The sequence below is a fragment of the Monodelphis domestica genome, chromosome 3, assembly GCF_027887165.1.
Source record: "Monodelphis domestica isolate mMonDom1 chromosome 3, mMonDom1.pri, whole genome shotgun sequence".
Taxonomy (NCBI): Eukaryota; Metazoa; Chordata; class Mammalia; order Didelphimorphia; family Didelphidae; genus Monodelphis; species Monodelphis domestica.
In genome coordinates, this window is record NC_077229.1 from 157,824,341 (window position 1) to 157,850,046 (window position 25,706).

A 25,706-nucleotide genomic window follows, 5' to 3' on the forward strand; every position below is an offset into this window, starting at 1 on the left:
ACCTAAGGGAGAAAAAGGGATATATATGTATGAGTACTTCAGGGACACTCCTTCTACTATCAATAGAATGTCAGGATATGTTGAATTTCTAGTCCTGAGTTGGAAGCAGTCCAAAATGCCAATTTCAGGAGATATGAGAAGGTTGAGGGATTGACCACGTTAAGTGCAGTGCCCATTCCTTTGACTTCATCAGGGTGAGGTCCAGGAATGGCAGCCACACCTTTATAGCTTCTTAAAATGCCATAGAGGTTCCAGGTCAAAGCATCTACTCCTTCCATCATGGGTCTGAGGGACTTTGGCCCCAGCTCTACCTGACACCTAAAGTACCTGTTCCTTTTCTTCAATTCATTTTCTAGGAAGTGCAGAGCTTGACGGGGCACAGGGGTTCCCATGTTTGATTCCATCTAACTCATCAATCACTATTCTGGGGATGATGATGGTGAACCTCCCACTGTGGGCCAGCTCACTTACCAGAGAGAGGTAGAAGCAGAGTGCCAGGCTGTCCAGGATGAGATAAGAGGAAAGTGCCTTCTGAAACTGGAACCCCTAGAGGTCTCCTCCACTGATTCTAATTCTTTTTGCACTTGCTGCCTCAGCACGTTTCCCTTGAGGTGGCATTCTTTCCTGCTCTCCTCAGCATGCATAGCTGGAGCAGGAGCAACTGGGGAGGCAGCGACAGCAGCAGCAGGCAGCAGAAGGAGGAAGAAGAGGAGTGTGTCCATGGGGATGTCCATGTCCATGGGGATGTCCATGGGGATATTGATGAAGAAGCCAGTCCTGGAGTCAAAGATAATAAGGCTTTGGGGTAATTGGGCGGCAAAATGTCCAAACGTGCGAAGGATGCAGGCACGAAGAGCCACCTCATCTCTGGAGAAATGTGCATGTGCAGGTCAAAGTTGACCTTCTCGCGGATAGGCTATGGGGGGGGGGGGGGGTGTCGCAGCACTACATCCTCTGGCAGGGGCGGGGTGAAGGGCGAATCAAGCTGCTCAAAGTATGGCAGCAGTCGCTGGAGCTGAGGGCAGAAGCCGAGGTTGGGATGTTCCAGTTCCTCTGCTGTGGGCATAAGGTTCGAGGCCTGGGCGAGTGTGCATGCTGAGTATGATGAGTGAGGAGCCACTGCACGATGACTCTGAGGGTGGGCAGTAGCCCCTCTCCACAAAAAGCATCCAGCTTCTCTTGCTGTCCACAGGACTTGTCCAAGGTCCTGCTGCTGGAAAGGCTGCTACTTGCCCCAGCGGGTGTCTCCCTTGGCTTGTCTCCACAGAAGAGCGGACTCAAGTGGTCATCGCGGTCAGGGAGGGAAGAGAAAGAAAGGTCAGCCCACTCCGCGCTGACATACATCGTAGGAGTCACAGTTGCCATCAAGATCGGAGACTTCTTCCTGGATGGGGAGGCTAGCCTCCCAAAAGGCTGTGGGGCCCCCAGGGAGGAGAGGCAAGAACAGGTGCTTCCCAGCACTCTGGGGGGAAGTCGCTGGGCTCTGACTCCTCCTTGGCTGTGCGAGGCTCTGCTGCTCTCTCACCTCGCAGTCCCAAAGGACGCCTTGGCTCCTCTGAATCCTCCGCTCCAGGAATCTGTTGGTTCTGCAATGCCGCCTGGAGGCGCTGATTCCAGCGGTGAACAACATGAGCGAAAAAGTCCAAGTAGAAGGTGGTGGCAGTCTCGCTGAGTTCCAGCTCGCCTTGAAACTTTAAGTTCTGCACATTCAAGATGCACTGGATGACCACCTTAAAGATTATTTGATCCGGAAGCAAGGAGCCATGCTCTGGCTCTCCTCCAATTCCTCCGTCCCAACTTTGGCCGCCTTTGGGGGTCAGGGAGGAGAGGCAGACGGGAAAGGTCTCCAGAATCTTCTGACACAGCCTCTCTAGGCTACAGCCTTTCCTACCACCTGGCTGCAGGAGGCTGTGAATATACAAGAAATTGAGCAGCAGCCTTTTCACTTCCTCCCGATGCTTCAGGTCTGGAGTCAGCCGCTCTGCCAGACTTCTTCCAGTCGGGCACAGGTAGAGTTTCTCAACTTTGCTGTAGACCAATTGGAGACTCAACGATGCTGTCCCGTGTGGAACTGGCGACAAGAGACAACACTAAAGAAAGTATACCGCCTGTATGTAAGAATACTTCTCGCCAGACAGGGTGGCCAGGTGTAGGAAGGTCAACCCCATCTCAGGAATGAGTGCCAGCGCTTAGTATTTTTCAGCTTGCTCCTCCCCTTCGGGATCCAAGACCTCAGTCCCATAGTGGTAAGTCTCCAATGCGCAGCAGACACCAGTGACAGAACTTGCGAGCCCAGTGTGTGTCTTCAGCACCGGGAGAGTGTACCTTGGTGGCACAACTCCCGGGCTTCTCCCTTTCAGTGCAGTCCAGGTAGTCGTCCAAGGCCAGCTGGAAAGAGGCTTGCACGCCAAAAAAGATCCTGCGGTAGACATCGATTCCTCTCTTCATGTGGCTCTGGTAAGCCCCCTTGGGGCTACAGAAAGCTATGAGGGCTCCCTTGGTCTTCCAGAGCTTCTGAAACTCATCATACACTTTCCTCCACAGCAGCTCTTCTGCCCGCTGACAATAAGCTCTTGGGCTGAGGAAGATCAGCTCAATGGCCAGTTGTTCCATCTGGCTTCTGAGGGCCACCCTCTCCGGCTGGAAGGCTTCTTGGCGGGCTGTCTCTTTCCAGCATGCTGTCCAGCTGCTGAGCCAATTCCACCATCTGCAGCAGAATCTGTTCAGCTCTGCTGGTAGGCATGGTTCCGAGTGGTTCCTCACCTCCTCTTTGCTAACCGGTGCTGTGAACACCTAAAGTACTCTGTAGAGTCAAGCAGGGAGCCAGTCGCAGGGCAACGCCCTATCTAGGCTCCCTCGAAAAGGGCCGGTATCTGACCCAGCAGCACCCAGACTAGAGAAACGCTAGCCTGTTTCAGGGGGTGTCCTCTTCGTGGCAAGTGTGCCCAGACAGAGGCCAGATTCCCCGTGGGACGCACACATATTCACACCAGCAGGACGTGACGTCCAAATGCCAGGAGGAAGGGACACCTCCTCTTTTATGGCTCGGACTTGCTCCACCCCTTTCAGGATCGCCCCCCCACAAAAGTCAGCCAATGGAGGACGCTAACCATTGGCTTTGGTCATATATGGAAGTTGCCATGGTCATCAGCTTACTCCTGGAAACCAATAGCCTTTCAGACAGTTATGCTCCTACCATATTTGGGTGCCTGGGGAAGAGAGGTAAGGCTATTCGCTCATTGATACTCTGCCTCTCTTCAAGCCAATACAAGCTCATGTCAAGACTTTATTCAATCATGTCAATATTCCTCTTGAGGAAGGATGGAATAGCAACAACAGTCTCCCTCCCCCACTCCTCTCTCTCTCTCTCTCTCTCTCTCTCTCTCTCTCTCTCTCTCTCTCTCTCTCTCTCTCTCTCTCTCTCTCTCTCTCTCTCTCTCTTTCTCTCTCTCTCTCTCTCTCTCTCTCTCTCTCTCTCTCTCTCTCTCTCTCTCTCTCTCTCTGTGTCCCCCACACCCTGTTTCTCTCTCTCTAGGTCTCTCTTTGTCTGTCTTGAGATCTGAAAAGAAAATGAGTAAGAAAATGGTCTGTGGACTTCAGGTTGTTAGAGATTGTATTTATTTGAGGGACTACTTTGAAGTTATGTTCTATTTGGTTTTGGAGTTTCCAGAATTTTCCAATTTTTTTTTTTTGCCTCAGACTACAAACTGACAATTCTACCCCCATCCCATAATCCCTGAGTGTGAACAGTAGGTAAAGAAGCCAGATGTTACTGTGTTGGAGAAAGCACAGGAAACTTCAGTCCTACCATTTTTCACTTTCCTGGGGCCATTTTTCCCCCAAGGCTCTCCCACTGGTAATGACAGTGGCAGGACCTAAGACCAAGATTGCCTCGAGTGTCTTTTTACTTCTGTAGCAAGAACAAAGTTCCAGTTTGCCATCAGGTATAGAAAGAAAAGAAGACACCCTTTGAGAACAAATGGTGACAGGATACATGGGGCCCTAGAAAATTAGAAACACTTGAAGTAAAAGCAAAAGTCAAATAAAGATCTCCTTTAAGTAGGCAAACAATTGTCATGGCAAGACATGAGAGTAGGATAAGAGTAAGGAGATGACCATAGTATTTGCCAAAGAATCCCCTCCACTACCAGCTGGGATTCCGTCCTGGAATGCGGAATGGGCCCACTTTAGGAAAAAGTAAAGATATTACTCACCATATTGATATGAAAATTTCCCCAAACTTAAAAGCATCACAAACAGCATCCATTTCTCCCAAATGCAATAGAAAGATTAGGAATCAATAAACTTTTTCTGGACATGATCACTATATCATTGTAAAACTATGTTCAACTATTATCTCAAACAGACACAAGTAGAAACCTACCCCAAAGAGGAGTAAGGCAGGGAAATAAAGTCCCTTCACTAATATTAAATAATATAGGTGAAACAATGCTAGGTACAGTAAACACTGGAGATAATGAATTCTGAGCCATAAAAGTAGGTAGTGAAGGAACACATTTCACCTTCTTTGAGGGCAGACAACATGATGATTGACTTAGACAAGTCTAGAGAATCTACTAAAAGTCAGTTGAAAGAGTTCCCAACATCAGTAGATTGCAGGTTAGAAAATAAACTTGAAGATATCATCAGTCTCAATTGCTGGTCAATCTACACGGCAAGCCATACACAAGGGCAATAGTATCACAATTTGAAAATCTTGTTCCACAGAAATCTAAGTCTGAACAATTGCAGAGATACTTGTGGCTTGTGGTTAGGCTGTGTCAATAAAATATTTCTTATGAATAAATGCGAGAAAGAAAGGAAGGAACAAAGTAAGGATGATAGAAAGGAGAGATGGAAATACCTTCCTACCTTAAGCAGTTAATGTGTTCAGGGCCATACCCATGAGAGTACTTATGAATTGTCTGCTATAGGTAGAAAAACATGACAAAGTAATCCACTTACAAGAAGAAAAAGTCTAGAATATCATAGCAGTGTGTAAAATTCCTATTGAATTGGGATCTTTCTGTGAAACAATGATCCCCTGATATCCCCCCCCAACCACACTCTGCTAAAAAATGGTCTAATTCTATGGATATGTTAGATTGGAAACTGAAGAAATATTCAATGAACTGATGGAAAATGAAGTGAGGAAGAATATGGTAGCCAGAATGGTTAATGTAGAACTTGAGCAAATCAAATAAGGGTCATCTAAATCCAATGGGATGGGGATCCTGGTATCCCTATAGATTTCCTTCAGGCCAGATGGGGAGGGTATCCTCCTCCTTAGAATGACAGAAGGTATTGAAGGGTGACTGCATTGTCCAGGGAAGGTATTCCAGACAGGATAGAAGCTAAAAATGATTTAAGTGCCATGTTTGGATCCTGACTCCTTAATATAAAACTCCCACAGACCACACATTACATCACATGACAGCAATCACTGGCATCTTTAGCTAATACAATGAAAGATTAAACAGTGTGACTAGGGAATTGGGGATATAGGGACATTGCATGCTCTTTCTTACTCACTCTGTCTCTCTCTGTCTCTCTCTGTCTCTCTGTCTTTCTGTCTCTCCCTTTCATTTCTGTCTTTATTGGTCTCTCTCTCAGTCTCTCTCTCTCTCTCTCTCTCTCTCTCTCTCTCTCTCTCTCTCTCTCTCTCTCTCTCTCTCTCTCTCTTTCTCTAATTTCCAGTATCTCCAATTATGAGATCCTTCTTTGTTGACTACAAATATGTTCAAATGTCTCATGACAAGAACTACAATTCACCATTTAGGTCTATATCAGACAATGCCTTATTCAAAATCATATAGCTAGAATTAAAATGGAATAATATCCATCCCAAATGTAAACATAGAGCAGACTATTTTTACATTTTTTATTCCATTTGGCCTTGCAAATGAAACAGACTCTTTCCCTTCATGATGGGTTTTGCAAGCAGAACAAGATTTATCATTTGCCTTAAAAAGTAAAGGAGTGCAAACTACTTTTCTCTGTGATATAGGTGCTGAACCCTGATTCAGTCCTCCACTGAATCTCCTGAACTGAGTTCAGATTTCTTCCTCAATTGAACTGACATCCTTTTAAAGAGAATTTTCTCTTATGTTACCTCCCCTAAATTTTCATGTCTACAAATCACAGTAGATGCTTTTTTCCAGGACTGCCCATTCTTAGTTCTCATCTTCTTTTGTTCTCACCTTCTCTGGTTAGATTATACCTTCTGAGTACTTCACACCTCTTTGTTAAGCTTGCCTTTTTACTTGACTTTTTGTGATTAATTTAACCTTTACAGGTACTTAACACCTTTTTGTATTAGATCTAAAAATAGACCTAACTTAATGTTCTAGCTTTACTATAAGGTATAAGTTAGGGACTTTCATTGTTCAATCAGGCGTTTACAACTTTATCTTCCCATAAACCACTGTCTGAGTAGGGTGGAGTAATTTTAAAACTTCCCAATAAATTCTTCATTCTTGTTAGACCACGTATCTCCATTGTTACAATAAGGGAATAACTAGACCAATTTCTAAAGTACAGTCTGAGTAGTTTTTAAGATTCACAGGCATGGGAAGGAATAAGCCACTGAAGGAACTGATCACATATTCAAAATGAACTATGAAATGAGAAGAGCTGTTCAACAATAAGAGAAGCTATACATTTTCCATTTGCATGATCATGGGAGCCCACCTTCATAGTAAACAAATATATTAAAGCATGTTTAAAACGATGTAAGGTTAGTTGTCAAGGTATATATGCCTAGGTCAGGTTAAAAGAAAAAGATTTCAATTTGTCCTGAAGTCAAATAATAAACTATTCAGAAAAATCAAATAGTAAGAGAGTGAGAGACAGATCAAGAAACAGTAACAGGAACAGAAGCCAACCATGAAAGAGAGATCCTTTTGATTAGGGTTGAGTTTCCAAAAGCCAGGCAAGATCCTGATTCAGCTTGGGGTTTGCCCTGTAGGTCATTATTAATAGCCAGGATGAGCAATGATAGCACAGCCAAGAGGAGATAAACAGGTCTCCTAAATTTCTTCCCCATGAACAAATATCATTAATAAAATTTGAGGGCAAAATATTTATTGTGGAATGCCAAATGGGTATGTTTGTTCTGATGACTATTTTCTTAAGGCTTTATGGGGCACAGCAAAACAAACTGAGAAACAGAATTGTCTAGCTCCAAGAGAAGGTGAGATCTTTTGATTATGATGTCTGGATTCACTTCTGCTGAATTTAACAATGACTTTCAGTGTTGGTGGTCAGCCAGACCTGAAAGAGAGGTTGTCAATGAGAATGATGGAAAGGATTATTTTTTTCCCTATGGATGATCCTTTATATTGGCTCACTTTCTTTGCTAGAAGTTGTGGTAGGGGGTATCAGGTGGCTAAAGCAGAATTTCTAATGTTTATTGTTGAACACGTCTAATTAATTTAATTAGCTCACCCCTTTAAGTAATTTAGGACAGGCTCATCTGCAAATTGAAAATCTATTTTCTCTGAGACAACATATCATCATACCAAGAGAATCATAAGTAGTGTTGGGTTTTATTTTCTGTTGAGTGCTTCTAACATTCATGAAAATAATGGTGCCCCTAACAACTTAAGACCAGTTTTCATACAAATTTTGGCTAAGCATTTTGTAAAGTAGAATTTTTATATCTTCCGTCTTTCAGCTTCCCTGGATTCTGGATTGAAGAAGCAGTGTAATTATTGCTCTAGGCTGAGTGCTTTGTGTGTCCCTACAAATCTGACTTATAATATTTTTGTCTCTCTCATGGCCTATACTAAGTAGAAACCTGAAAAAAGAATTCCATAGAATTTCTTAGTGACTGAGATCTAGTGTGTATATAAATAGATTAATAGGCTTCCACCCACTCACAATATATGTCAATGACCATAAGAACATATTTGTAGGAACACTATTAGAGTTACCAGTCTAAATAAACCTGCAGCTTTACAAAAGATGCCTATGATATAGGTCAGTGATGGTGAGCCTATGGCACATGTGCCCAAAATTCCTCTCTGTGGGCATGCCTAGAGTTGCCCATCAGAGTTCCTTACTAGAAAGACTCAGGTTGGAGCTGTTCCCCAATTCCATCTCCTTACGCCTGAGGACATTCCTCTCATAACTCCCCCTTCTGCCAAGCAGTCCAATGAAAGCACTTCCTCCCTCCCCTGTCTGGGTTGAAGGGGGTTGGGGAATGTCACAAGGTCTAGGGGATGCTGCAGACATAGAACTCTGTCTTTATAAGTTTTCCATCACTAATACAGGTAAAAACATACATGTGTAATTTGAATCTGTTACCCTACTACCTACTACGATCCCCAGCAAAACCATGATTCCCAGCACCCTACTCTCTTCCTGTCATGAGATAATGTAGACAGGAGATAAATTCAATGAGTTCCCTCTCTTGGGCTCTCTTTTCCTTCCAGTGGTGTCTTTGTTGGAGCAGGCTTTTTGAGCAGGGAGAGAAAACTTAGTCACATGGTTCTATTTTGTTAGATAATGAACTTAAAAAATAATACTTGAAGTGTTGGATATTAATTTTACTACTACATTCATGGAAACCAGAAACGTTGGGGAAAGAATTCTCAATTTTTTTAAAGATAGCCTAGATAAATTTTGTAAAACTGTGTTTCTCTCATTTCTCTCCTGCTGTTTCTGATGCCCCACTCCTACTGGGTTTTTTCCCCCATTTTTTTTTTTGCTGGCCACCCTTCCCTCCTTACATTTGAGTGATTTAGCTGGGGTGGGGGGGCATTGAATTCTTAGCAGAGAAGGGACAAGCAACTTCTCTCAACCATCTGCTTGAGAGAGTGTTCCTCATTGCTGCCAATACTGTCTCCTGCTGCTAAATCCCTGGGTGGTCCCAGCCACCTGTTCCTGCTACTGCTTTTGCTGCTGCTGCTTCTTTTGCTGCTGCTCCTGCTGTTACTGCTACTGTTGCTGTTACTGCTACTAATTGGAATCACTCTTCTGGAGACTTGGAAATTATAAATTCCTCTTTCACTTACATTGCTAACACCTTAGTGCTTGCCTTGGAAGCCCTGGTGTGGTTTCTCTTAGGGAATCCCTCTTAACTCCCTGTCTATGTGACAGAAAGCAAGCTGCTCCCTGAAGTTTTACCCCTGGGGGAAAGTGAAGGAAGGTTTCTCTTCCAAACAGGAAAAACAATTGCAAGCATTGCCCACTCTATGAAAGAGTAATACATTACATATCTCAAACAGCTCCCAGTTCTAAGATGTCTTTCTTTCTACTGTTCCTGGGTGCATTGGTCCTTGAGATTGCAAGGAGAGATTCATCTCCCTACACCCCCTTGCCATTTTGGCCTTCCCAGGCTCTACAATACATCTAATTTGGGATTCATCCACACTATGTTCAGCTCATAATTATCCCTCACCATGGAAGATTTACAAGATCCCAGAGGTGTGAAAAAAAGAACCTGAATGGATAATGAATCTAGGGAGGGGAAGGAACCTTAAAGAGATCTGGAAGTTTATAGATGTTAAATATTTGAGTTTTGTTCCCCTCCATAATACTGAAGAAGTTTATTTGGAATTGGAGAAAAGGACTTTTGAATTCAGTACCCGTATCCTGTCATATATATTATATTTGCTGATTGTTTATTTTAAGATTTTATTTTGTTGTTAAGTTCTGTTTCACTGTGTCACTTTAAGTTACTGTGTTTTGATAATTAGCTAGAACTGTCCTTATTTGTACCTTTCCCCTATGACTGGACTGGAGAAGATACCATTGTAAAAGTACCTTTGAGTTGTTGTAACAAGAGGTAAGTGTCCATTTAGTAGATGAAGTGGACTACTATAGCACTTCTCCTCACCTCCACATTAAAAAGGATGAGACATATGAAAGATATGCCTTCTAGAGCTGTTACAGTCTCATGCCAAAGGAGGGAGAAATATTGTAGTTCTCACCTCCACAGTACAATGGATGGGACATATAAAAGACATGCCTTTAGATCTGTCATAGTCCCAGGCCAAAGGAGAGAGCAAACCCAAGGGGTTGATTACCCAGTGATGGGTTATAGTCTTCTAAAGTATTCCTAAGGGGAATGGTACCCCTAAATGGCCCCCAAGAGGGAGCATTTCAGCCAAGATTAAAAGTCATGAGCTTCAGTGACTACCTGAGTGAATCTGAGTGTTGGTCAACACCCTCCTGAGGGGGGATTGTGTAATTGTCATGGGGATTCCATAATTGCCATAAACTAAAAAATCTTTTAAGAAACAAATATTTCAGGAAAAGGAACTCAAGAACTCTTTGAATCTAGAAGATGAATTGTTTGTAAAAGGCACCATGAGGATGCCTGATAAAACCTCCACAGCATCAGAAAAACCAGAATGAACCATGGAGCATAATTGATTGAACTGTGGGGAGTTGTAACACATTTATTTTGTATGTATACTCTTATGCTGAAGGGGACTGCCCCCAATTGTTTTTTATAAATGGGCCTAGCAATCATTGGTCTTGTTCTCTTTCCCTTTTATCTACAAATTATTGTAATTTATAAGTTGGTTATATTTACAAGCTCCATTGGGGAGTCTTCCAAAGGATCTCAGGGGAAATTATGTAATTTGAATCTGTTACACTAAAAACTACAATCCCCAGCAAAACTATGACCCTTAGCACAAATACAATTCCCAGCACCCTACTCACATTCTGTTGTTAAATGCTGATGTAGATAGGATATAAATTAGGTGGAGTTCCATCTCTGGGGCATTTTCCTTCCTATTGAGGCTTTGGTGGAACAGTTTTTTTTGAGAATGTAGAAAAATTTAATCATTGCTTCTATTTTGTCAGATAATAAACTTTATGAAATAATACTTGGAGTACTTGACATTAATTTAAATCCTATAGCAACATTGACCATTTTCCTTTTTGGTCATATTAGGCAGCCTGACAGGTAGGAGCTGGTACCTCAATGTTATTCTAATTGGTAATTCTCTCATCAAGAGATATTTGGAACATTTATTTTTTCATAGGACTATGGATAGTCTTCATTTCATCACCCTCCAAAAAATAAACCAAACTTCTCCTTCAGATTCTTTAATCATATATCCACTGAAGAATGAAAGGTGATCTTCCTTTTTGACACAGTTCAGTATATAATTGAGGAATGAGCCCTTTGTCAGAGATACTTGCCTTACCAATTTTTGCCAATTTTATTGTTTCTCTTTTCAACTCCATTGCATTGCTTGTGTTTGTGTCAAACTTTGTAACTGAGTGGAACCAAAAGTCTCCATTTTTCATTAGAAGTGTTCTCTATGTCCTGTTCAATGAATGTTTTTTTTTTTCAATTTTTAAATGGTCATTTGTTTTTCATGATATAAATTTGTCATTTTCCTTCTGGTTTATTGTTTCTTTGATCCTCTGCAAACCACCTTTTCTCTATTGAATACACAGGTACACATTCACACATATATATTCATCCTCAATTTTATATCTAAAAAATAGTAAAGACTGATTTGTTGATATTAAAATTCTGCTCTCTCTCCCACCTTCCCACTTTTCCTCCATCATCTCTCTTAATTCCTGGTGAAGACAAGTCATTGGACACAACTTAGGTATGTGCAATCATATAAGAGATTTCCACAATAGCCACTTGAAAAAAATTCCAGCCTAGAAGTCAATTAGACAAACCCAGAAAATTTTAAAGCGGGGCTTGGAGGTTTGGCCTTCAATCTTCCTTCTAATGAATTATTTTTTCTCTCTGTTGCCTTTGATGGCATTTTCCATTTCCAGTCCTATCTGACTGCTTTTAATGGATACATTGCTGAGACTAGCTAGGGTTGTCTCAGTTGAACATTGCACAATATTGCTGTTCCTGGAGGCAACATTCTCCCAATTCTGCTCATTTGACTGTACATCAGTTTCCATAAGTCTTTACAGCTGTTCCTGAGAGTAAGCTGATGAGCATTTATTATAGGCCAATAGTATGCCATGCCAATGTGATACCACAGCTGGTTGAACCATGCCCACTTGGTGTGCATCCATCCCATTTCACATCCCTTGCCTCAGTAAAGGAGTTATCTGCTCAAAAAAATTTCCCCCACATAAAGACCCTTTCCATTTTCCCTTAATTTCTTTGGAATATAGTCGACATGTGCTGCCACACACCCCTATAGTGGTATATGCCCAGTGAATGGATATGGGAAGTGAGCTGCCTTCAGGGTCTTCAAAATAATTTGCTCCCATCTGCCCTTTAGGCAAGCAAAGGTTTATACTCAACCTGCTGTATGACAAACTGCCTGCCTGTCTGTCCACCTGCCTGATATAAAGATAGAAACCGGCTGGGTCATTGAGCCATGTTAAAGGGGGGGGGGGTGTCTCCAGATACACTGATTAACCAGTCACTTTACCAACCTAAGAACTTCTACTAATATGGTTAAGATGGTAGAGCCATTGAGGGGACTTGGGGGTGGGATGTAGAGATACTCTGATCAATCACATGCCCTTTCTAAGCCCCTTTCCTATTATGGTAAAATAGTGGAAACTTTGAGGGGCTATGTGGGCACAAAGTCCAGATATGCTGACTGGCCAGCCACTTGCCCATCCTGAGCCCTTTTCCTAATATAGTAAGATGGTGAAGTCTTTGAGGGGTCTTGGTGGGTTGGAGATTCCAGATATGCTGATTAGCCAGCCACTTGCCAATTCTAAGCCCATTCCCTAATATGGTTAGATGGTGGAGGCCTTGAGGGATCTTGGGTGGGGGGGATTATACAGATATACTGATTAGCCAGTAACTTTACCAACCTAAAAACTCTTCCTAATATGATAAGATGGTAGACCCATTGAGGGGCCTTGGGGATGGGATGTAGAGATTCTCTGAATAGTCAGTCACATCCCCCTTCTAAACCCATTTCTTATTATGGTAAGATAGTGGAGCCCTTGAAAGGCCATGAAGGCAGGGAATCCAGATATGTTGACAGGCCAGTCACTTTACCACCCTATTGTAACATTTAAAAGAGTGGTTGGTATAAACTGTGACCAGGAAATATGGTTTCAATATAAAGTGGTTGCCAGGGAAAAATTCCCAAATATGAAATATATCCAAGTCAGCTGGCTTTTTATGGAGATTTTAATTAATACAAATTAAGGAATTAATGAAAGGGAGAGAGAGAGTAAGAGGAAATAATGAGATAAGGGGTAGGCCAGCCCAGGCCAGCCTTGGCCCAAGCCCAAAGAGAGAACAGTCAGTCTTTAATCCACTCACCACAAGATTTGTCCCAAATAAGATTCTAGTGTTCAGAGAGACCAAGCTACTCCAACTAGTCTGAGCTCCAATTCAGCTTTGGCAAACTGAATTTTCAGTCAGGCATCCCCTTCTCTCAGAGAGAGTTCCTTTTAAAGAGAATTTTCTCCTATGTTACCTCCCCTAAGTTCTCACATCTACCACTCACAGTAGATGTTTTCCAAAGGACAGACCATTCTTAATTCACACCTGAGTAGACTAAAATTTCTGAGTAAGTTCACACCTCTTTGCCTCTTGCAAATTTGCAAGTTGCTTGACCTTTTAGTGATTAATTTGACCTTCATAGGTACTTAGCACCTTTTTATATTAGATCTAAAAATAGACTTAGCTTAAGGCTTTTGCTTCACTATAAGTATGAGTTAAGTACTTTTTCATTGTTCAGTAAAGAGTTTACAACTTTATCTTCCCCTAAATTATGCTTAAGTATGAGTGGGGTATAGTTCTCGCATTTCTGACTGAGTCCCTTCATTGTTTAAAATGGGGAATGGTCTTAACTAAGTGTTCTGAAGTAGAGTTTGAGAATTTTTAAGATTCACACTATGCACTTTTCCTAATATGGTAAGATGTTGAAGCCCCTAAGGGGCCTTGGGGACAGACTGTCTAGATACTCTGATTGGCCAATCACTAGTCATCCTAAGCCCTTTACCCAATATGGTAATATGGTGAAGCCATTGAGAGTTCTTAGGGGAGGGGCATCTAGATATACTGACTGGACAGCCACTTGCCCATCCTAAGCCCTTTTCCTAATATGGAAAGATGGTGAAGTCTTTGAGGCGCTTTGGTGGGTTGGAGTTTCCAAATATGCTGAGTAGACAGCCACTTGCCAATTCTAAGCCCTTTCCCTAATATGGTAAGATGGTGGAGACATTGATGGGTCTTGAAGGGGGGAGGTTGTCCAGATATACTGATTGGCCAGCCACTTTACCAACCTAAAAACTCTTCCTAATATGATAAGATGGTAGACCCATTGAGGAGCCTTGAGGATGTGATGTAGAGATACTCTGAATGGTCAGTCACATGCCCTTTCTAAACCCCTTTCCTATTATGGCAAGATAGTGGAGCCCTTGAGGGGCCACATGGGCAGGAAGTCCAGATATGCTGACTGGCCAGCCACTTTACCACCCTAAGCACTTTTCCTACTATGGTAAGGTGTTGGAGCCCCTAAGGGGCCTTGGGGGAGGGGGAAGGATTCATTCAATATGCTGACTGGCCAGTCCCTTTACCAACCTAAACACTTTTCCTAATATGGTAAGATGTTGGAGCCTTTGAGGGGCCTTGGGGGAGGGTGAAGGATTCATTCAATATGCTTGACTGGCCAGTCCCTTTACCAACCTAAACACTTTTCCTAATATGGTAAGATGTTGGAGCCCTTGAGGGGCTTTGGGGGTGGAGTGTCCAGATAGTCTGATTGGACAGACACATGATAGGCTCTCCAGTATCTGGACTTGGCATCTCGGGATTGGCTGCCTGACTCTCTATAAGAGGACACACTGGCTGGAAGCCCATTAGTCTTCAGAGCCAACGCATCCTTCCAGGACCCACGCTGGCTCTCTTGAGACGTTAGAGCCTGAAAACGTCTTCATCTCGGAGTTTCAGTCTCTCAGACTTTGCGACTCTTCTTGATTTCGCACCAAGCGGGAAGGAGTCTTGCCACTTTGGGCAGAAATTCAAAGGAATATCCAGGGAGAGACAGCCATCCACCAGATACGCCATTCCCGCTCCCCACTCCTCCCTCCTCGGCCCCCAAACTACGGCTAGGAAAATCATTTGGGCTGCCGAGTTGGGATTGAAATCCAGAGCGCTTGCTAGTGGAGAGGGAACTGACCAGCGGAAGGCGTAGCTCCAAGTTTTCAGGGCTCTGCAGTCCTGTCTGCTGCCAAAAGCGTTACCAGCTGACCAGTGCAGAAGATCCGCCCTCCAGCTTTGGGCAGAAACAACAGCGCCGGCATGCCTGTATCCAAGAAGTGTCTAGCAGGGTTGAGGGACAGTCAAGGTCTCTCCTCTGAACAGCCCGAGCCAGGGTCTTCCCTCAGCACCAGAGGAGCTGACAGCACCTGCAGACCCAAGGATGACTCCTACACGGAAGGCACCGCTCCGGGCGCCTATTCATCCAGCTGCCCTGGACTCCTGCAGCCCGCCCAAAACGACATTGTGCCGGAAGGTATCGACCCTGGCAGCTGTCAGATCCTTCCTGGTTCCGAAGCAAATCTCTCCTTGGGACCCAGACAAGGTGGCCAAAGCTCTCTAAACTTACAGGACACCTCAAGCTCTGGAAAACTGAAAGTGCGCCTGTGCAACCACTCTTTGTGGCTCCAGTTTTCCAGGCAGCAGAATGAAATGATCCTCAGCAAGCAAGGTCGAAACATGTTCCCCTTCCTGGTTTACAAAATCCAGGGTATGGACCCCAGGGCCCTTTACCACGTCTTTGTCGCAGTGGAACCCGTGGACAAACATCACTGGCAATATCAGAGGGGGCAATGGCTCCCGCACGAAGACAAAAAAGAAGATGGTAACCTGCCAGGCAACCGCTTCTATCAACACCCTGACTCACCCAACACCGGGGCCCTCTGGATGGACAGGGAGATAGCCTTTACAAATCTCAAGCTCACCAACAAGGAGACAGCTTGCAAGAATGGCAGCCAGGCCCCGATCTTATTGAAGTCGCTCCACAAATACCAGCCCAGGCTCCACATTGAAAAAGTCAGCGATGCCTCCTCCTCCTCAAGGCACAACTTCACATTCCCTGACACAGAATTTATCGCTGTGACTGCCTATCAAAATCCTGGGATCAGACGCCTCAAAATTCAAAACAATCCCTTCGCTAGTGGTTTTAGAGGAAAACCTTCCTGTCCTGGACAAAGCTTGCAGAAATCTCCTGCTGCTGGGGAATTCAGTGGCTGCACCTCATCTCCACCAGCTTTATTAGTTTCTAACCATCCGGTTCAGGTCCAAGAGGGCCCTGCTCAAGACAAAGACTGTGATTTGATGAGTGAATCCCAGCCACCATCAGGGCATCTCTATGACTACAGGGACAGCAGCAGCACCACCAGCTTGGTCTTGCCCTTAACTGTGGAAGGTCTGAACCCTAAACTTCTGCCCTGTACATCTCCAAATGATATGTCTTACCAACCCAACACAGATTCCCCCATCACACAGGGGAACTGGCCACTTTCTTTCTCAATTTACACCTCCAATGGGAATAGTACAGACGGTCTCTGGCCTGAGTGTCCAAAGCCCCTGCAAGCAGGCACTGGGACTGAGGAAGAAGAAAGACTTCAAGAGCAACTCTGTCCACCCATTTCCAGTTCCCCTTCAGATGTTTCCCACCTGGAGCAAAGACCTAAGAAGAGAAGCTTATCTCTAGTGGACTCAGTCAAGGATTCCTCACCTTCAGCCTGGAAAATCAGGGCACAAGAAGACAAATTTTACCTTGTAGCCAGTGAATCCAGTGGCAACAGCTCCCAAGAAGCTGTTTCTGAAGGCTCCACTAGTCCTACAGGAAGCACAGTGGGTCAAGAAAAAGAGAAAATGAATCCCATTCCCTGGGATTCCTTTCAGGAGACTCAGCAACCTTCAGATCTTCCCTTTAATTCCAATATCTTTGAAGGCATACTTCCTGGGATCCATCAATTTTTTCCTTCCACTTCTCCACCTGCAATGCCTTACCCCCTCAGCACAGATACCTCCATCATACAAGGAAACTGGCCACATTCCCTCTCAACGTGCACCTCCAATGGGAACAGAGTAGACTGTTTCCTGCCTATTAGACCAAAACCCCAACAAGGGATTGAGGAAGAAGACAGACTTCAAGAGCAACTCTTCTCCTCCAGCCTCAGGTACCCTTTTTATTTCTCTCACCTGGGTGAAAGGACTTGCACAAAGAGATGTTCATCTTTAGTGGACTCAGCCAAGATTTCCCTGGATTCAGCATGGAAAATCAGGGGACAAGAAGACAAGTACCTTGTAGCCCACAAATCCAGTGCTAACAGCTCCCAAGAACTCATTTCTGAAGACTGTTCCTATCCAGTAGTTCTGCAAGAGGACACTGGTCAACCCAAAGAGAACATGAATTCAGCTCCATGGCATTCCATCCAGGAGAACCAGCCACCTTCAGAGTTTGATTTTGACTCTAATTTCTTGGACCTGGTTGCTGTGATCAATCAAATTTTTCCTTCCACTTCTCCACCAGCTATGACTTATGAACCCAATCCATATAACCACATCACACAAGGGAACTGGTCTCCATCCTTCTCCAATTGCATCTCCAATGGGAACAGTATGGAAAGTTTCCAGTCTGGTAATGCAAAGCCCCAGCAAACAGGCACTGGGACTGAGGAAGAAGAAAGACTTGAAGAGCAACTCTTCTCCTCCAGCTTCAGGCACCCTTCTGATTTCTCCCACCTGGGTCAAAGGAGTTGCACAAAGAGATGCTCATCTTCAGTGGGCTCAGCCAAGGATTCCTTGCATTCAGCATGGAAAACCTGGGAACAAGAAGACAAGTGCCTTGTAGTCAGTGAAACCAGTGGTAACAGCTCCCAAGAAGCTATTCCTGAAGCCTCCTGCTATTCCGTAGTCCTGCAGGAGGACATTGGTCAAGCAAAAGAGAAGATGAACCCCACTCCCTGGGACTCCATCCTGGAAACCCAGACACTTTCAGAGATTTCCTTTGATTCCACACTGTATGATGAGATCCATCAATTTTTACCTTCCTTTTCTCTACCTGCCATGCCTTGCCACACCAGTCCAGATACCCTGATCACACAAGGGAGATGGACACCTGCCATTTCACCTTGTACCTCAAATCAGAACCATATGGACTTTTTTCAGTCTGGCAGTCCAATGCCTCAGCAAGAAGACCCAGGAACTGAGGGAGAAAGAAAGAAAAGAGAAGAAACACTTCAAGAGCAACTCTGACCCAGCCACCTTTTGAGATCTCCAATGACTTGGACCTGGTTGCTTTCATCTTTGCCCAATTTCTTGATGCTTCTCCATCTTCATTACCTTATGAAGCTTCACAGGATGATCTGGGGAGGCCATATTCCCTCTGCTGTAAGGGCAGATGGCTGGCTTCATTTCCCACTCTTTTTAAAAATATCTATCTATTCATTAATTCATCTTCTTAGTCATCTATTTATTCAAGTATTTATTTATCTATTTATTTGATTGCTTATCCATCTAATTATTCATTTATTTTAATTATTTATTCATCTCTTTGATTAATTAATTGTTTGTTTGTTTGTTTGTATTTTTCCATGGTAATGTAATTCTTGCACTTTCCTTTCCCTTTTTCCTCCCCCTCATGGAGCCACCAAGTAATTCCACTGGGTTTTGCTTGTATTATTCCTCAATACCTTTTTTCATGTCATTCATTTTTGTTATAAAGTAATATTTTAAAAACAAAATCCCACATTTAATATCTATATAAATATGATGAATTATGTTTTTTCTTCTGTGTATCTTTTCCCACAGGTATTTCTCTCAATGTGGATAGCATTGTTTCTCCTAAGTCCTTGTGGATTGTCCTAGATCATTACATTTCTATTGGTAGCAAAGCTGATTACATAAGAATTGTGCACAATATTTCAGTTTCCATGGACAATGTTCTCCTGGTTCTTCACATTTTACTCTGTATCAATCCCTAGAGGTCTTTCCAGATCACATAGAAATCTTCCACATAATTATTCCTTTCAGCACAATAGTATTCCATCATCATCAGATACCATCATTTCTTCAGTAATTCCCCAATCAAGAGAAACCCCCTTCTTTTCCAATATTTTGCCACTATAAAACGTATATCTATGAATATATTTGTACAATTTTTTTTATGTCTTTGGGGTCAAACCCAGTAGTGGTATAGCTGGATCAATGGGCATTAATCTTTTAAATCCCTTTGGGCATAACTCCAAATTTCCTCACAGAATGTTTAGATCAATTCACAACTCCACCAGGAATTTTACCACGTCACCTTGTAATGAGAAAAGAATAGTGATAGTATAAGATTTAAGAGAAATGGAAGGCTGTCTTTAAGGCACATACTAGGAACTCAAGGGAAATGATTTTATTAGTCAGAAGGCAGAGGAGGAACAGTTTGGAAGTGACAACTTCTAGAGTAGTGACTTCCTGTAGGAAGCTTGGCTCTTCCTTTCCAGAAGGGTAGAGGAAAGGCAGCATGTCAGAGCTTAGCTATGTCAACCTGACTGTGGAGAAATAAAACCCCTAAATCATCTTTGGAGGTTCTCTGTTTGGCTGGGGAATATCTAGAAAAGGATCTGACTATGCTTTCCAGAAGGTTTTTATCTAAAAATACTGTCAGAATGGCTTTGAGGATTTATCTAAGGGGTCAGACCCCTTGGGGTGGACTTAGCCATTTAAGAGCAATCATAATGGGTTTTGGAGACAGCTTTTGGACTAAATTTAACCAACTACTGAGGGTCATAGATACATAGATAGGTAGCTTAGTCAGCTTTAGCCAACCTGCCTGCCCCATAAGCTTGCAGCCTACCCAGAACAACAGGGCCTTAGAGGGGGTTGAACCTGGCAGCTGTCAGGTCCTGCATGGCTCCAAAGCCAATTGCTTCTTGGGACCTTGAGGTGACCAAATACACTTACAGGGCACCTCAAGCTCTGGAAAACTGAAAGTGTTCCTCTACAACCACACCTTGTGGCTCCAGTTTTCCAGGCAACTGAATGAAATGATCCTCACCAAGCAAGGCTGAGCCATGTTCCTCTGCTTGGCTTACAAAATCCAGGGTATAGAACCCAGTGCCCTTTACCATATCTTTGTCGAAGTGGGACCTGTTGAAAAATACTACTGGAAATATCAGCACAGGCAATGGCTCCCCTTTGAAGAAAAAGAAAAAGAAGAAGATAACCTGCCAGGCAACTTCTTCTATCAATACCCTGACTCACCCCACACTGGAGCCCACTGGATGGACAGAGAGATCCCTTAAAAATCTCAAGCTCACTGTAAAAATATACTCGAACTCTGGACTACAATCCCCAAAAGCCCTTGCTCCACTTCCACAGAATCCTTTGAAATCTCACATGGGCCCAGATTGAGAAGGGATTTAAGCTGATTGCAAAGGCTTTTGGCTCTCTCATTTGGACTTCTGTTTTGAGGCAGACGCAGCTCTTCCATGATGTGAGATTATTTTGTCTAGGCCTCTCTGGCCTAGGCAAGTTTTCCTTATCCTGTATTTTCTGTAATCCTTAACTTTTAATAAAACTCTAAAAAATATAATATTCCTTACAGAGAGAAACTAATTTCTACCTGCCTCAGTCTCCCCTAAATTTTAATCTTTACTGTTGGCATAACCACTCGGGAAAACAAAATATCTCAATCTTCTGATTCTTTTCTGATCTTTAGTTCACCTTTAATAACTAGTGCCTAGGGAAAAAAAAACTTTTTTTAAGCCACGTTTCTCTCATCAAGGTGTTTTGTTTTGTTTTTATCCTCACAAAGCTGATCCTCATTCCAGCCATTAGATAGCTCCCCCACCTGGCTCGGCCGGCCGGCCACTTCTCTGTTCCTGCCTGCAGTCCCCGAACCAGACCTGTTGCATTTGCCACCCACCCCACCTGGCTCGGCCCATTGCTTCCTGCCTGCAGCCCCAATCATCCTCACCTGGTATTCTGGCTCCCAGCCCTGCCCACCCAGGCGGCCCACTTGGGCTCTGGTTCCTGCTCCTGGCCTCTTACCTGGTGCCCGATCTCCTGGCCCTGCCTGCCTATTTCTGCACCCCAGACCCATGAGTGCAAACCCAGCCGCCTCATGACCCAGATCCTCGGAGCAGATCGACCAGCTGGTAACAAACAAACTGGAGTATTGACCACAAGGGGTATCAGAGCAGGAGACAGAGAGAAATGGAGAGAGAAGAAACAGACTTTTCAAGCAGAAACATAAAAAGCAATGGGCTGTTTAAAAGGATACCTTTTGACTGTTCTGGTAATTTAATTGATTTCACCTGTGTGCCAGAAGAAATATTCAGCCCAAAGATTCAACTTTGAAAGGGCAAATGGCTGGCTCAGCAAACTGAGAGCCAGGCCTAAAGACATGTGGTCCTGGGTTAAAATATGGCCTCAGACACTTCCCAGCTATGGGGCCTTGAGCAAATCCCTTAATCCCCATTGCTTAGCCCTTATCAATTTGTCTTCAGACAATAGACATTTAAATGGATAATTAATTAAAAGAAAACAAACAACAACAACAACAATAACAAAAAACTCAACCCCAAAGAACTTTGGAGAGATTAGAGGCTATATTTTAAGGCATTTCAGACTCCAATGGTTATATAAATCTCTGTATTCTATTGCATTTTTAAGGTTTTAACTTTGTGATTTTAAGTTCATATATTACTAGATTCAATATTATTCTGTTACACTGAAGGTTGATTGAATTTATTTTGAATGTACCGAGTTTTAAATTCTGTTGTTTTTTTCCTCTATAACTGTGTTGAACAAATATTATTGTAATTAAGCCCATAAAAAACCAGCTTTTTTCTATTTTTGCCTTCGTAAATTGTCACATAGAGGATGGATGAACTTCAGAACTGGTTATAATTGTATAACAACCTTTGAAAATTTTATGTGCTAAATATCTCAAATTATTTTAAGGGTTTTTAAAATATGATTTTTAGATTTGTTTAACAATCTCTGGTTATTTTGCCTTTCCCTACCATGAGTTAAGGCCTATAGCTGAAGTGAAATATATTTTATAAACCCCAACCTTCCCACATGTGAATGGAAGTTGAGAAGTTAATCTCAGGGTATTTGTATCCCTAAAAAAACTCCAAAAAGGAGCACCCCTTTATTTATACTCTTCAGCTCACTACCTAACTTCCACCAAAATGATATAAAGATGAGTTTTACTTTTTTAAAAAAATATGTTTATTACCAAGTTTGAAAGATTGCTATGATTGTAAAAACCTGTGACAAATATCCATCAATTCATAGGCTTTAAAAAATGCCATACAGCAACTTATGTGAAATATGATAGTGTGTTTACTATTGTAATTAATTGGGCTATCGAGAATTTGGGGGATATTGATATCTACATATTTATGCTACTGTTCTTTATTTTTTTTAAAAATATACCTTGTTCAATTCATTTGTTTTCACTCACAGTGGAGCATGACCAGATATTAAGAGGAAATGGATCTCATTTTTGGTGAGAAAGCCTTGTATTTTATATTTTCTTAGCTGACACAGAGTGTCAATGATTATAAGCTATATTTTTGAATTTTTAAAGCTCTTTTATTATTATATTTTTCTTGCATGTGCAATATACTATTTCAATTTTTTTAATTTTTTCTCTCCTTTTATATTTGAAGCACATGTCACCAACATTAAGATTTTCTTTAACCTTTTGATTTTTCAGTACTACAAGTTTAAGATACATTTGCTAATGCATGCCCTAAAAAGCTTGTGACTATAAAAACAATGCCACAAATTATTTAAATAAATTATGGGTTTTTGCTTAATTATTCTGATTCCAGGACAAGATATACACACAAGAGTCATTGCACAGGGCCAAAGAAAAGCCAATCCAGGATTCATTGATGCACTTCTAGGCCAATACAAAGGTCTTGAACCTAGTGTGAAGACTCGAGGTTACTGTGTTTAACATGTTGTTAATACATAGGCTTTCCTTGTGTCCACACTCACTCTGAAGATACTCACAAATGAGTATCCCGAAAACCTTGGCGCATATAATCTGGTCCACTTTTCTGTCTTTCATAGTGTGGTACCTTTCTGTAGTCCTGGCTATTGACTGGGAAAATGCATCATTGCTTAGATCATTTTGATTGGGCCCTGATTGAAGGACCTGTTATAGATTTATTTTTCTTTTACTTGGAATTTTTACACATAAGACTTTGATAGTCTATATTTTTATCCAGAAATTTTTCTTTTCTTTTTGATTTTTCTGATGTTTTTGTTGATTTCTCTTACCAATTGATTCATATACCTCATACCTCAGCCATGCATCCCTAAGTGATCATGTATTTTTCAATGACCCTCTTAACAGGGGAATGTAAAAAATATCATTATTTAAATTACAAAGTTTAAATTCCTTTTGAGAAGAATTTTAGGTAAAGAAGATGCTACCTCTCTGAATCCAGAAACTGAAGTTGGAGAAGACATAATGGAGATGCCTCTAGACCACAAGCTGCACAAAAATGAACTTTGGATGTAGGTGATTAAACATTTATTGTATGTATACTTTCATGCCAAAGGGGACTGCCCCCTAACTGGCTTTTTGTCAATGCATTTAGCAATTATTGGTTTATTTTTCCTTTTCCTCATTCTCAAATTATTGTAATCTTTAAGTTGATTATGTTTTCATGATCCTTTTGGGGGAAACTTCTTTCCCCAATAATGATCAAATGGGGGTATTTAAAAATATACTCGAACTCTGGACTTCAATCCCCACAAGCCCTTGCTCCACTTCCACAGAATGCTTTGAAATCTCACGTGGGCCCAGATTGAGAAGGGATTTAAGCTGATTGCAAAGGCTTTTGGCTCTCTCTTTTGGACTTCCGTTTTGGGGCAGACATGGCTCTTCCATGATGTGAGATTATCTTGTCTAGGCCTCTCTGGCCTAGGCACATTTTCCTTAATTTTCTTTAATCCTTAACTTTTAATAAACCTCTAAAAATATAATACTCCTTGCAGAGAGAAACGAATTTCTACCTGCCTCACTCTCCCCTAAATTTTAATCTTTACATCACCAACAAGAAGACAGTTTGCAAGAATGGCAGCCAGGCCCTAATGTTATTGAAGTATCTCCACAAATACCAGCCCAGGCTTCACATTGAAGAAGTCAGCTATAGAGAGCAACACATGCTGGTTTCCTCCTCCTTGACCCATACCTTCACCTTCCCAGACACAGAGTTTATTGCTGTGACCATCTATTAAAATTCTGAGACCAAATGCCTCAAAATTCACAACAGTCCCTTTGATTTTAGAAGAGGAAAATTCTAACCTCAACAAAGCTTGAAGAAGGTTCCTCCAGCTGGAGAATGCAGTGGATCCACCTCATCTCCACCAGCTTTGTTGGTTTCCTATAGGACAAGGACTATGATTTGATGCATGGCTCCCAACCACCCTCGGGGTATCCTTATGATTCCAAGGACAGCAAAAGCACCGCCAGCCTAGTCATGTCCTTAACCAAAGCTGAACTTCTGCCCTGTACATCTCCAAATGCAGTGTCTTACCAGGCCATCTCAGATAAAACCATCACACAAGGGAACTGGCCACCTTCCCTCTCACTTTGTACCTCCAAAGGGAACAGTAGGTACTATCTCTGGCCGTGGAGTCTCAAGTCCCAGCAAGCAATGAATGGAACCCAGGAAGAGGAAAGACTTCAAGAGCAACTCTGACCCTCCAGCTCTAGGTCCCCTTCAAATTTCTCCCACCTGGGGCAAAGGACCTGTAAGACGAGACACTTGTCTCCTGTGGACTCAGCCAAGGATTTGTTGGCTTCAGTCTGTAAAATGAAGTAAGAAGATAAGTGCCTTCTTGGGGGAGAATCCAGTGGCAACCAGTCCCCCAAAGCTATTTTTGAAGGCTCCAATGAATCCCAATCCCTGGGATTCCATCCAGGAAACTCAGACACCTTCAGAGTTTCCCTTTGATTCCAATGACATTGACCTGGAAACTGTCATCTGTGCCCTAGTTCCTGATGTTTATCTATCTCCCATGCCTTATGAACCTTGACAGGATGATGTGGGGGAGGCCATATTCCCTCTAATATCCTTTGATCCCTATGGCAATAGTGGAAATCTAATGCTAAAGGCACATGGCAGACTTCATTTTCCAATTCATTTTTAATTTTTTTTTTCATTTTATTTCTCTCATATATTTATTTATATAATTATTTATTGATTCCTTCATTCATTGATCCATTTATTTGTGTATTGATTTATTTATTAATTCAATTAATTCATTCATTCATTTACTTATCTATTTATTTGTGGTTTTCCTTGGTTATATATCATGTTCTTTCTTTCCCCTCCCCCCCCACTCCACTCCTGGAGCCATCAATTAATTAAACTGGGTTATATATGCATTATTACTCAATACCTATTTCTAAGTCATTGATTTTTGTAATAGTGTAATCTTTTAAAAATCAAAACCCCACCTCTGTATCCATATAAATAAGTGATAAATCTTATTTTTATGTGTTTCTTCTCCCACAGTTCCTTCTCTCAATGTGCATAGCATTCCTTCTCATAAGTCCCTCAGGATTATCCTGTATCATTGCATTGCCATTAGGAGCAAAGTCTATTACATATGATTGTGACACAGTGTTTCAGTTTCTGTGTACAATGTTCTTCTGGTTGTGTTCAACTCTATATAAATCAATTCCTGGAGGTCTTTTCAGTTCACATGGGGATCTTCCAGTTCATCATTCCTTACAGCACAATAGCATTTCACC